The sequence below is a fragment of the Sciurus vulgaris genome (assembly GCF_902686455.1).
Source record: "Sciurus vulgaris genome assembly, chromosome: 12".
Classification (NCBI taxonomy): Eukaryota; Metazoa; Chordata; class Mammalia; order Rodentia; family Sciuridae; genus Sciurus; species Sciurus vulgaris.
In genome coordinates this window covers 96704280-96713927 of record NC_136473.1, presented here as the reverse complement: position 1 = coordinate 96713927, position 9648 = coordinate 96704280, and positions in this window count along the sequence as shown.

The window sequence follows — 9648 nt, the reverse complement described above, 5'->3', positions numbered from 1 at the left end:
CTATAATGATTAGACTTAGGCATTGGACAGTACTAAATTACTGATATACTATTAAATGGAAATAAGTATATAAATAACTGATGTTTCTGATAGTAAGCTTAGAATTATTTACTAATTTGGATAATAGTCACCATAAACTTTTTTATTGGTATATTATAATTATAAATAATAGTGGGATTCAATCTATAAAATTTGGTAGCCCTTATATTAAATTATGATTTTAATCTTAGGTTTGATGCTTAAATGTTAAAAAATGAAGCTCTAATTGACTTCTGAAAGTCCATAATATCTATATTTTTCAGTCTACATCACTAAATTAATATTAGTATTGGCATTATAAAACATTTTAATACATTTTACAATTGAAGAGATGTCACAATTTGCTAAGGAAATGTTCTTCTTCAAATAATTCAACCCTAAACCTCTTTGTTGTCCTAATAATCAATACAAATAATTAATCTAGTGACTTTTAAAATATATGATAAAAAACACGGTTTGGGGACGTGGCTTGGTGGTAAAACGTTTGCCTGGTAAGTGGAACGCTCTGGATTTCATCTCCAGTTCCAGAAGAAAAGAAAAGGTTCAGACAGGTTTGTAGTCTTTTCCATTTGCAGGGTAATAAAAGATTATAAATATTATATTGTTAATCTTTACATGATCATGAGATAGAATTACTGTGAAATCCAAAAATCTCATTTGAATTCTAGACAGGTGCAAGATAGCACAGAACCAAAAGGAGCACACATAGCTTTGAAGGTAGTTTTAAAACTATGCAAAATTGTTTCATTCTATTTGGAAATCTTATCATACCAGGCTGTAATCAAAACTATGCTACTTATTGAGTGGAAACTGCATGCAAGTTGACATATCAGATATTTTAAGTATACTCAGTCATTTAACCTTTAAAATATATATCGTAAGTAGCATCTCTGCTTCTGTTTTATAGATGAAGAAGCTGAGATTCTACAAGTTTAAGTGACTTATGCAAATCTCACAGCTTGTAAGCATCAGAGATAAGATTTGCTCCTAATGCCTATTTTCAGTGCCAATACGTGGAACATACAGGATGAATCTAGGTACCTTTGCAACTAAGCAAACATCTTTAAACAGATGGACAATGAAAATTAGCGCTGAAAGGGAGAATTGGTCTGAGTCTTCATTTTTAGAGGCAACGTGACAGGTCCATGGGAAGGCAACTAGGTATTTGTAAACCTTTTATAGGGACTCCAAAAACTCGCTTCATTCATTGTTACTGTTGTTTGTTTGTGTTTTTTCCCCATTCTATTTCCTGAGGCAAAACGAGTTACCAGCATGAGAAGATCTATCGTGGGTATGGTCCTTTCTCCTTAAGTCAAAGGAGCTCTCTATGGACATCTTCTGGTATTTATTTTCCTTGCAGTATATTAGGAATATGTTATTTTATACAATTTATCCTCTCAAAAAGCCACCTGGAAGTTATAGAATGGAATCTGACAGAATCTTAGAGTTCTATTAGGACAGTCCTTTATTCCTTGGAAACTCCATCTAAGTGACATGAGTAGGTTTCACTGAAGTCACACTGCAGTAGTACCAGAGTTTTGCTCCTTTGATCATAGGGATAAAAATTGTGTTGGAAAAGAGAGGAGAAAAAATAAAGGGGAAAAAGGTTAGTTTGCAGTGCATGGGAGTTTTGATCCTTAAAAGGTCTCTGTGAAGTATAAAATACTTCTATGAAGAAAATAATCCCCCTCTGACATCTTTTCTGATTAAACTTACTTCATTCATCTCTCTTTTTTTTTTTTGTGCTGGGGATTGAACCTAGGGCCTTATGCTTGCAAGGCAAGCACTCTACCGACTGAGCTATCTCCCCAGCCCTGAATTTATCTTATACCTTATTATTTTGTCCTTGGGAATGTGGATCATTAGATTGTGAATTAGTCATACAATTTTAAATTCAAATCAGAATCGCCCATGCTCTATTTCTAAGCTTGAGTATGTGAACCTGAAGCCAGAATTAAGGACAGGCAATAGGAATAGAAATAGGAAGTAGAAACAGGGGATCAGGTCAAATCGAGGAAACGAAGGCCATGAAAGCCATCTGCCTCTGGAAGTTGGAGACTGCCCCTGGAAGAGTGGAATGTATCACTTTGGCCTCCCCCTGCCCATCGCTTCTCACTTTATGCATCTAGGCCTGCAAAATCAGGCCTAGTCACTAGGCAGGAAGGAGAGATAAGGGGGGAGAGAACTGGAGAACAAAAGACACCTTAACCTATAAAAGATGTAGGGTGCGCTCACTTCTGGGGACTCTAGAACATCAGCCATGGCCCCCTTCTCCCTCCCGGGAGAAGTCTGTATTATTACCTTTAAATAAAACATGCTTCATATGCTTGCCTTGGCATGCTTCTCTAGTGTTCAGACTTCAACATTAGAGGGAGCAGAACTCGACACAGGTTAACAGCAGTATCAAACCTATGATAATTTGCGTGGCTTGCAGTATTCATGAATTAAGCAGAAATTTGACTTCAGATTGCCAAATGATCTCTGGGTTGATACTCATCATCTGTATTAACAAGGTGCAAGACAGTTTGAACCAAGGAGCTCGCTGCTTTGGAGACCAGCTTTGTTGTTTATGCTCCCCTATTGGCAGGAACACGGGAGTGAAATTGCATCTCCTAAGTGTGAAGCTAGCCAGATATTCTGTGCGTGTGACAGCATGAGCTTTATCTCTCAGACCACTAACAAAGTTTGGAATAAGCAAAGAAAGAGAAGCTAATACCATTCATTACAGTGAGTCTTAATTCATTGCTAATACAATTGTATAAGAGACTTTAGAACTTCTGCCAGTTTTCTTGCTACAGCAAGTGGTAGTTGTCCTTGCTTGTACCAGTGGCCCAAACACAAGAATGCCCAGGTCTAAGAAAACACATGGATAAAAACAGAGGCAACAGATGAATTAGAAAACAATAATTCACATTGCTGAACAGTTTTGTATTTTGTAAAATGGCAATTTTTTGCATCTTAAAAAAGGTAATTATTTTTCCTACTAAACTTTCTGAGGGCTGCTAACATAATTTTCAGGAAACTAAAACCATGACTTGCATGCAAATACAAAATGAACATGTCAAAATTTATTCAATCGATTTATTGAAGAGAGAATCAGTAAATTTAAAATGATGTAAAAGGCAGTTGAGGACTTAGGCATTTACAAGCAATGAATGCTGAAATGTTAGGATGAGATACAAAAACATCTAGTTAATATCCTACAGGATGATTGTCCTAGTCCATTTGCTGTTGCTATAATTGGACACCATGGACTGGGAAGTTTGCAAAGAAAAGAGACATATTAAGCTCATGGTCTGGAAATCCAAGAGCATGCATCAGCTCTGCTTGGCATCTTTCCTTCTTGCTGGGTTGTGATGTGGCAGAGGACATCATGTGGCAGACTGAGCAAGCTGGCAAGCTTGGGTCTCTCTTCCTCTTCTCATAAGTCCGCTAATGCCATCATGGGAATCTCACTTTCATGACCTCATCTGGTCCCAATTACCTCTCACTGATCCCACCTCCAAATTCTATCTACATATGACTTTGGGGATTACATTCAGAATACATGAAATGTGGAGGACAAATCCAAACCACAGCAACCATGAACTTTGGGATTATCCATTGCACAATGTAGACATTTTTTGCATTTTTACTGGAAAAAAATCTAGATGTTTTAGGCAATGTTACTAAGTCTGGGATCTTTAATTAGTAGTAACTTGTAAATTAAAAAATGACATCCCCCTAGATAATCTTTTGGGTGTATCTTCAACCATATTGGGTGTATCTTCAACCATTTTACATCATTGGTAGCTTTTAACTTTTGGAAAATTATGAGTTTTATTTAGATGGTACAGAGACTGCTTCAAAAATTTGGACTTCCTGACTTCTAGCCCTTCATTTAGAAAGTGAAATGATATAACCTGAAGTTCTTTTTTTTTTTTCCTTTTCTTTCTAAAGAATGGTCTAGGCAGTGAATTTCTTGACAGGATACAAGACCTGAAATTGAAAGATGAAATTTCATGTGAAATTTTCATATGAAATTGAAAGACTGTCATTTATTTATTTTTATTTTCCTTTTTTTCAATTTTGGATGCCTTTTCGCAAAAGGATATTTAAAATTTGTGGTGAATTTTTAGTAATATAGGCATTCTGTAAATATATATGTAACCATATAGAAAAGAAATTCAAATTATTAGATAAAAATAAAAGTTATGTATAGAATGGCAAGTACTTAAAGTAATCCTTAGAGATGAGGCAACATGGATTGAAGCTGTTCTTGGATTTACTACTATTACTTATCAAATGTTTACTACGTGCCAGGTATCACATTAGGTACTATCTTTAATGGCCCTGTGGATAACTCTTAAGATAACTGAAGATCAAGGAGTTAGAAAACTTATCTGACATGACACAGCAACTAAGAAGAGCCAAGATACAAACTCTTCTTTCAACGGTTGGCCTCCAATGCTTGTGCTTCTGTGCTCTGCCAGCTGTCCCTATGTCACTGCAGGGGTAAGGATCTTAAAACTTTGCACTTTCAATTTTTAGCCTAAGTAATGACTCTTAATACTGGTTTTAGTATTAGTCCTAGAGCTGATATTTACTGGAGAGTTACTGATTGCGACATTGTGCTAGTGTCTTGTCCTCATTGTTTTAGTTAATCATCCTAATAACTCTGTGAATGAGATCAAAAAGCAGTCTTAGTTGCAGTTTAAGACAGAATACAATAACACTAAATCAAAGCACCATTTGCTATACATTAAGACTCTCCAAATATCTTGCGGCATGACCCTATCCTATGAAATAGAAGTCTTTTTCCCTCTCAGAGTTATGCTACAAGAGACCATGTCAAAGTAAGAAAATATTGACATGTAGAACTATGCAAATATTGAGCAGAAACAGATTAAATGAAGATGTAAATCATGAACCATTCACAGATTTCTTAAAGCATTGTTTCATAGAAAAAATGTGTCATTGGTAGCTTTTAACTTTTGGAAAATTATGAGTTTTATTTAGATGGTACAGAGACTGGTTCAAAAATTTGGACTTCCTGACTTCTAGCCCTTCATTTGGAAAGTGAAATGATATAACCTGAAGTTCTTTTTTTTTTTTTTTCCTTTTCTTTCTAAAGAATGGTTCTAGGCAGTGAATTTCTTGACAGGATACAAGACCTGAGAACCACACATTTCCCATAATATTTACATTTTATTTTCTACTGTTACTGTGATAAACCCCATGTGGCTACCGGAAAATAGGGAAAAGTACCCCCTGGGCAGCTCCTCTCCCATCTTTTGGCCACTGGTCACTAGGCAAGATAAGAGGAGGAGGGGGGAGAAGAAAGGAAACCTAAAGTCTATAAAGGGGCAAGAGGCCCCCACTCCCTCAGGCACCAGCTCTGGTCCCCCTCCTCTCCAGAGGAGTCTCTGTCTCTCTTTTATCCTTTAAATAAAACGTTTTGCTCCTGCCTTGACATTTCTCAGCGGTTCAACACCAGGGGAATAGACCTGATCCTGATTTTCAAGACCAGTTTCAGAATGAATGGGTAAACCATCTTAAGTAACTGTGGTTTGTGGGGTTCAAATAAAGGTACATGCGAGGTGTTTTGTCTGATCTATCTAGTCTACTAACTGCAATCTGTGTAAGTACTGGACGTATGTATTGGTGTGGGATTTCACTAAATAAAGAGTGTGGAGAATCTCACAATCAGGAGAGCTCTTTAGAGAGCATCACATCCAAATTCTCTTTCAGCAAAGACAGCCATTTCATACCATCCCTACGGTACGATCCACTGAACTCCACTCAGACATAGGAAGCTAACTTGGGTTCTTCATGACAGTGTATTTGTTTCCTAGAGCTGCCGTAAAGGAATCACCAGAAACTGGGTTACTTACAACAGACACATATTCTCTCATTGTGCTGGGGGCTAGAAATCTGAAATCCGGGTGTTCACAGGGCCACACTTCCTCCAAAACCTTTGAAGGGAGGATCCTTCCTTGTTTCTTTCAGCTTCGGAAAACCCCAGCCTCCCTTAGCTGGTGGGACATACCCAGTGCCTCACCCCACGGATTCTTAATGTTTGCACGTCCTCACAGAATGATGTCTCATCCTGAGTGAGGGTCCCTAAAGAGGAAGTCAGAAGGATATGACATCTTCATGATGTCACCTACGTGCATAGTGTCACTTTTGTCACCTCTGTTGGTCGAGGCAGTTTTAAGGATCCAATTTCAAGAGGAGGGTACGTAGACCCACCACTCAATGAGTAGCATGTCAGTGTTACAGCTTAAGAAGAGAATGTGGGGTGAGAGCTGTCAGGTTGGAATCTAGGCGGCTGCAGGGGGCACAGCAGAGCAGCTGAGACAAGGGCTAGCCCACCAAAAGGTGACCGATCAAGTGGGCTAGAAAATCCCACTGACCCTTAACATCCGCCTGTCACTCAGCCTGACTGCCTCCCATTCCAGTCTATAAAAACCCTGAGCAGCCCCAGCGCCTCCCGCGATCTTCTCCGGGTCCCTACTTGAGCTGTATACTGGGGGTCTGGGAATTTTGCCCAAGAGCCAAATTCCAATAAAGCTTGTCTCAGCCACTTTCTGTTCGACTAACCACGCCCGCTGAGCTTACAAGAACTCTCTTTACCACCCTTTCCAGAGATATTTTTGTGCTTTGCTCTTGTTTGAATCTTAAGTGTCCCCAGAGGCCCAGGGTGTTAAAGACTTATTCCCTAGAGTGATGCTATTAGGTGGTGATGGAAACTTGAAGCCTAGGACATAGTGGGAGAGTTTAGGTTATTGGAGGTATGTCCTTGAAGGGAGATGTGGGATTCCAACCTCTTCTCCTTTGCCTCTTTTTGTATGTCAGCCACGAGGGGTCCACACAGTCCCTGCAAAGATGTGCTGCCTCCCACAGGCCCAAAAGCAGTGAGCCAAAATAAACCTTATCTCTTTATAAGTTGATTATTTCAGGCATTTAGTTACAATAACAAATCTGACTGACACATAGTCTCTGCCAGTGGTAGAAGGAAATTGTGGTCAAAGTTTTTGATTTCTTGTTGGGCAGTAGGTTCATGGGATCTTCCTCTAGTATCAAAAATAGACAAGAAAACAATCAAATATAAAAATAAATAAAACTTTCATGGATCAGTGATGTGTCATAAATCAAGTAGTAAGATTATTATATTTGGTTCCCTGGAGGTCCAATAAACAAATAAAAATAAATGTGAAGGCTACCATTCCCCAACTTTCTTAAATGTTCTTCATGCAGTGTGTTTGCAAAGCCTCCTGCCATCTTAGTCCTGCCCCTCCCAAAGCTCTCCAGTTAGTCAGCATTTCTCTTACAATGTCATGCCAGTGGACAAGATGGATTCTGTCTACTGCAGAAGACAGTGAACAATTTCCTCTTACCATCTGTGTGAATATTTCTCTTAATACCAAAAATTACATAAACTTTTAGTTGCCACTCACTTTACGGCCTCATACTGATTTATGGTTAATTGAAGGCTCTGCATTATTTTTTAATGCCATATCAGATTTTTCATATCATCAAGTTCAGATTATCTCATTTTAATTTTGTAAGTCATTTTTATGAATTCACATATAGTCACTTACATTTGCTCTTGTAAAATTTTAAGTGGATGGTTTTCAGTTTATTTTTTAATCCTTTGAGATAAAGTAGAATGTCTAATCTGCTATCTAGTGCATTCGCTGCCCTTGCCAAATTTGTGACATTTGCAAATTTGGTGAACATGCTGGTTACGCTTTGATCTAGGTTGTCAGGATAGGGCATAGAACAAAATCCTGGTGAGGTTAGCCAGACATGATTTGTTTTTTGGTGAATCCAGACATTCTTTGTTTTGCTTTGTTTTAAATATTTTTTTAGTTGTTGATGGACCTTCATTTTATTTATTTATATGTGGTGCTGAGAATTGAACCCAGTACCTCACACATGCTAGGCAAGCGCTCCACCTCTGAGACACAACCCCAGCCCTCTCTTTGTTTTTAAGGGACCATAATTTGTCCACTCATTTCTCATTTCAAGAAAAAAGATGTTATCTTTTTCCAGAATAAGGCTTTTAGGGTCAATTTAAATTGATAAAATACTCTATTTATTCATCCATTCACCCATTCATTCATTCATTCATTCATGTTACAGACCCTGTACCATGTGCTGCCAAAAATAAAAAGTAAGATGTAGTTGTTAACTCAAAGATTTTCTACTTTTGTTTCTCTTGTTCCCCACTCCATAGAAAATCAGAGCGTAGCCTAAATTTGGCCCTCTGCGACAGCTCCATTATTTCCTTTAAAGTACTGACAGCAAGATCATGCTTATGAATATCACATTGAGAAAATAAAGAAAGGGTAAGGGGGCAGGATATCTTCACCTTACGCATGCAAGTCTTTTGGAGGAGATAGAATTTCAGGAACTCTTCGAACACTTGACAAATTTTGTTTAAATCTTGACTGAATTGTGTTAGATTTGATGTAACACAGAAATATAGTAGTACTCAAAGCAAATTATTAACTTGTCCTGAATCACATAGCAAATGTGAAAACTTTTACTGCTGTTGGAATCAATCTTAGCATGCAGGGACAACTTAGCATGCAGCTTAGAGTTATACTAGTTTCTTGTTTTTTTGTTTTTTTGTTTTTTTTTTTTTACAAAATCAACCTTATTAAATTTTTTACTTGAAGTTTAATTTTGATATCCTGTATGGGTACATACTACTGAGCTAAATAAGCTTCTGGAAACAGTGCCTCAGGCATTAAAGAAACGATGTTTTCAAATTTTATTGTAGAACCAACTTTTTTTCTTCAAGGCAGTAACTTTTTACTGCCTGGTTGTGCTCCATTATTGTGCTAATAAATTTATAGGGATACGAAATTGGGATTTTACTAGAAATGAGCCAAGTGTAACTTTTTTCCAAAACTAAGTTTCTAAAATTGATATTTCATGACTAACGTGGACATTTTACCATTCAGTTAGTCTTTTCAACCAAAATGTTGCTCTCTCTGCTGTGTGTGTGTGTGTGTGTGTGTGTGTGTGTGTGTGTGTGTGTCCTCTGTGGCTGCTTTGTGACTTGCCTTCTCTTTCTGTAACAATGTCTTCCTTCCTTCACAGTGGAAGAAGGAGAAAACAATAGAGTTTTTCAGATCCCTTCCCCTAGGTCTGTTGTTCTAAAAGGTTCTATTATGGTCAAATTAAGATGCATTGGATTTGAGATGACTTTAGTGACGGGGAGTCTTTCTTAAAAGTAATAAATTGTTGAGAGATCATAAGAGAAAGACAGCCAAAGTCATACACAGAAGGATGAAATATGACATCATAGAAACTGTTGCCACACACTCTAGGATATTTCTTCCATTACTGTGTAAGTCCTTCTTGGACTGACCTCTTTGCCCCCAGAGAAGGTTCACTATTAATGTTTTTCTTGCTCTCTGTTTCTGTAGGAAAAGAGGGTAAGACGGAATGGGGAGCACAGGCAGAACAAGGAGGAGGGTTGAAGAGAGGGGAAGGATAAAGGTGGGGGCAGGGTTCTTGGCCCATTTTCTGTTGCTATTACAAAACACCCAAGACCAGGTAACTTATGAAGAATATATGTTGATTTGGCTATAGTTCTTGAGGCTGGAAAGTCTG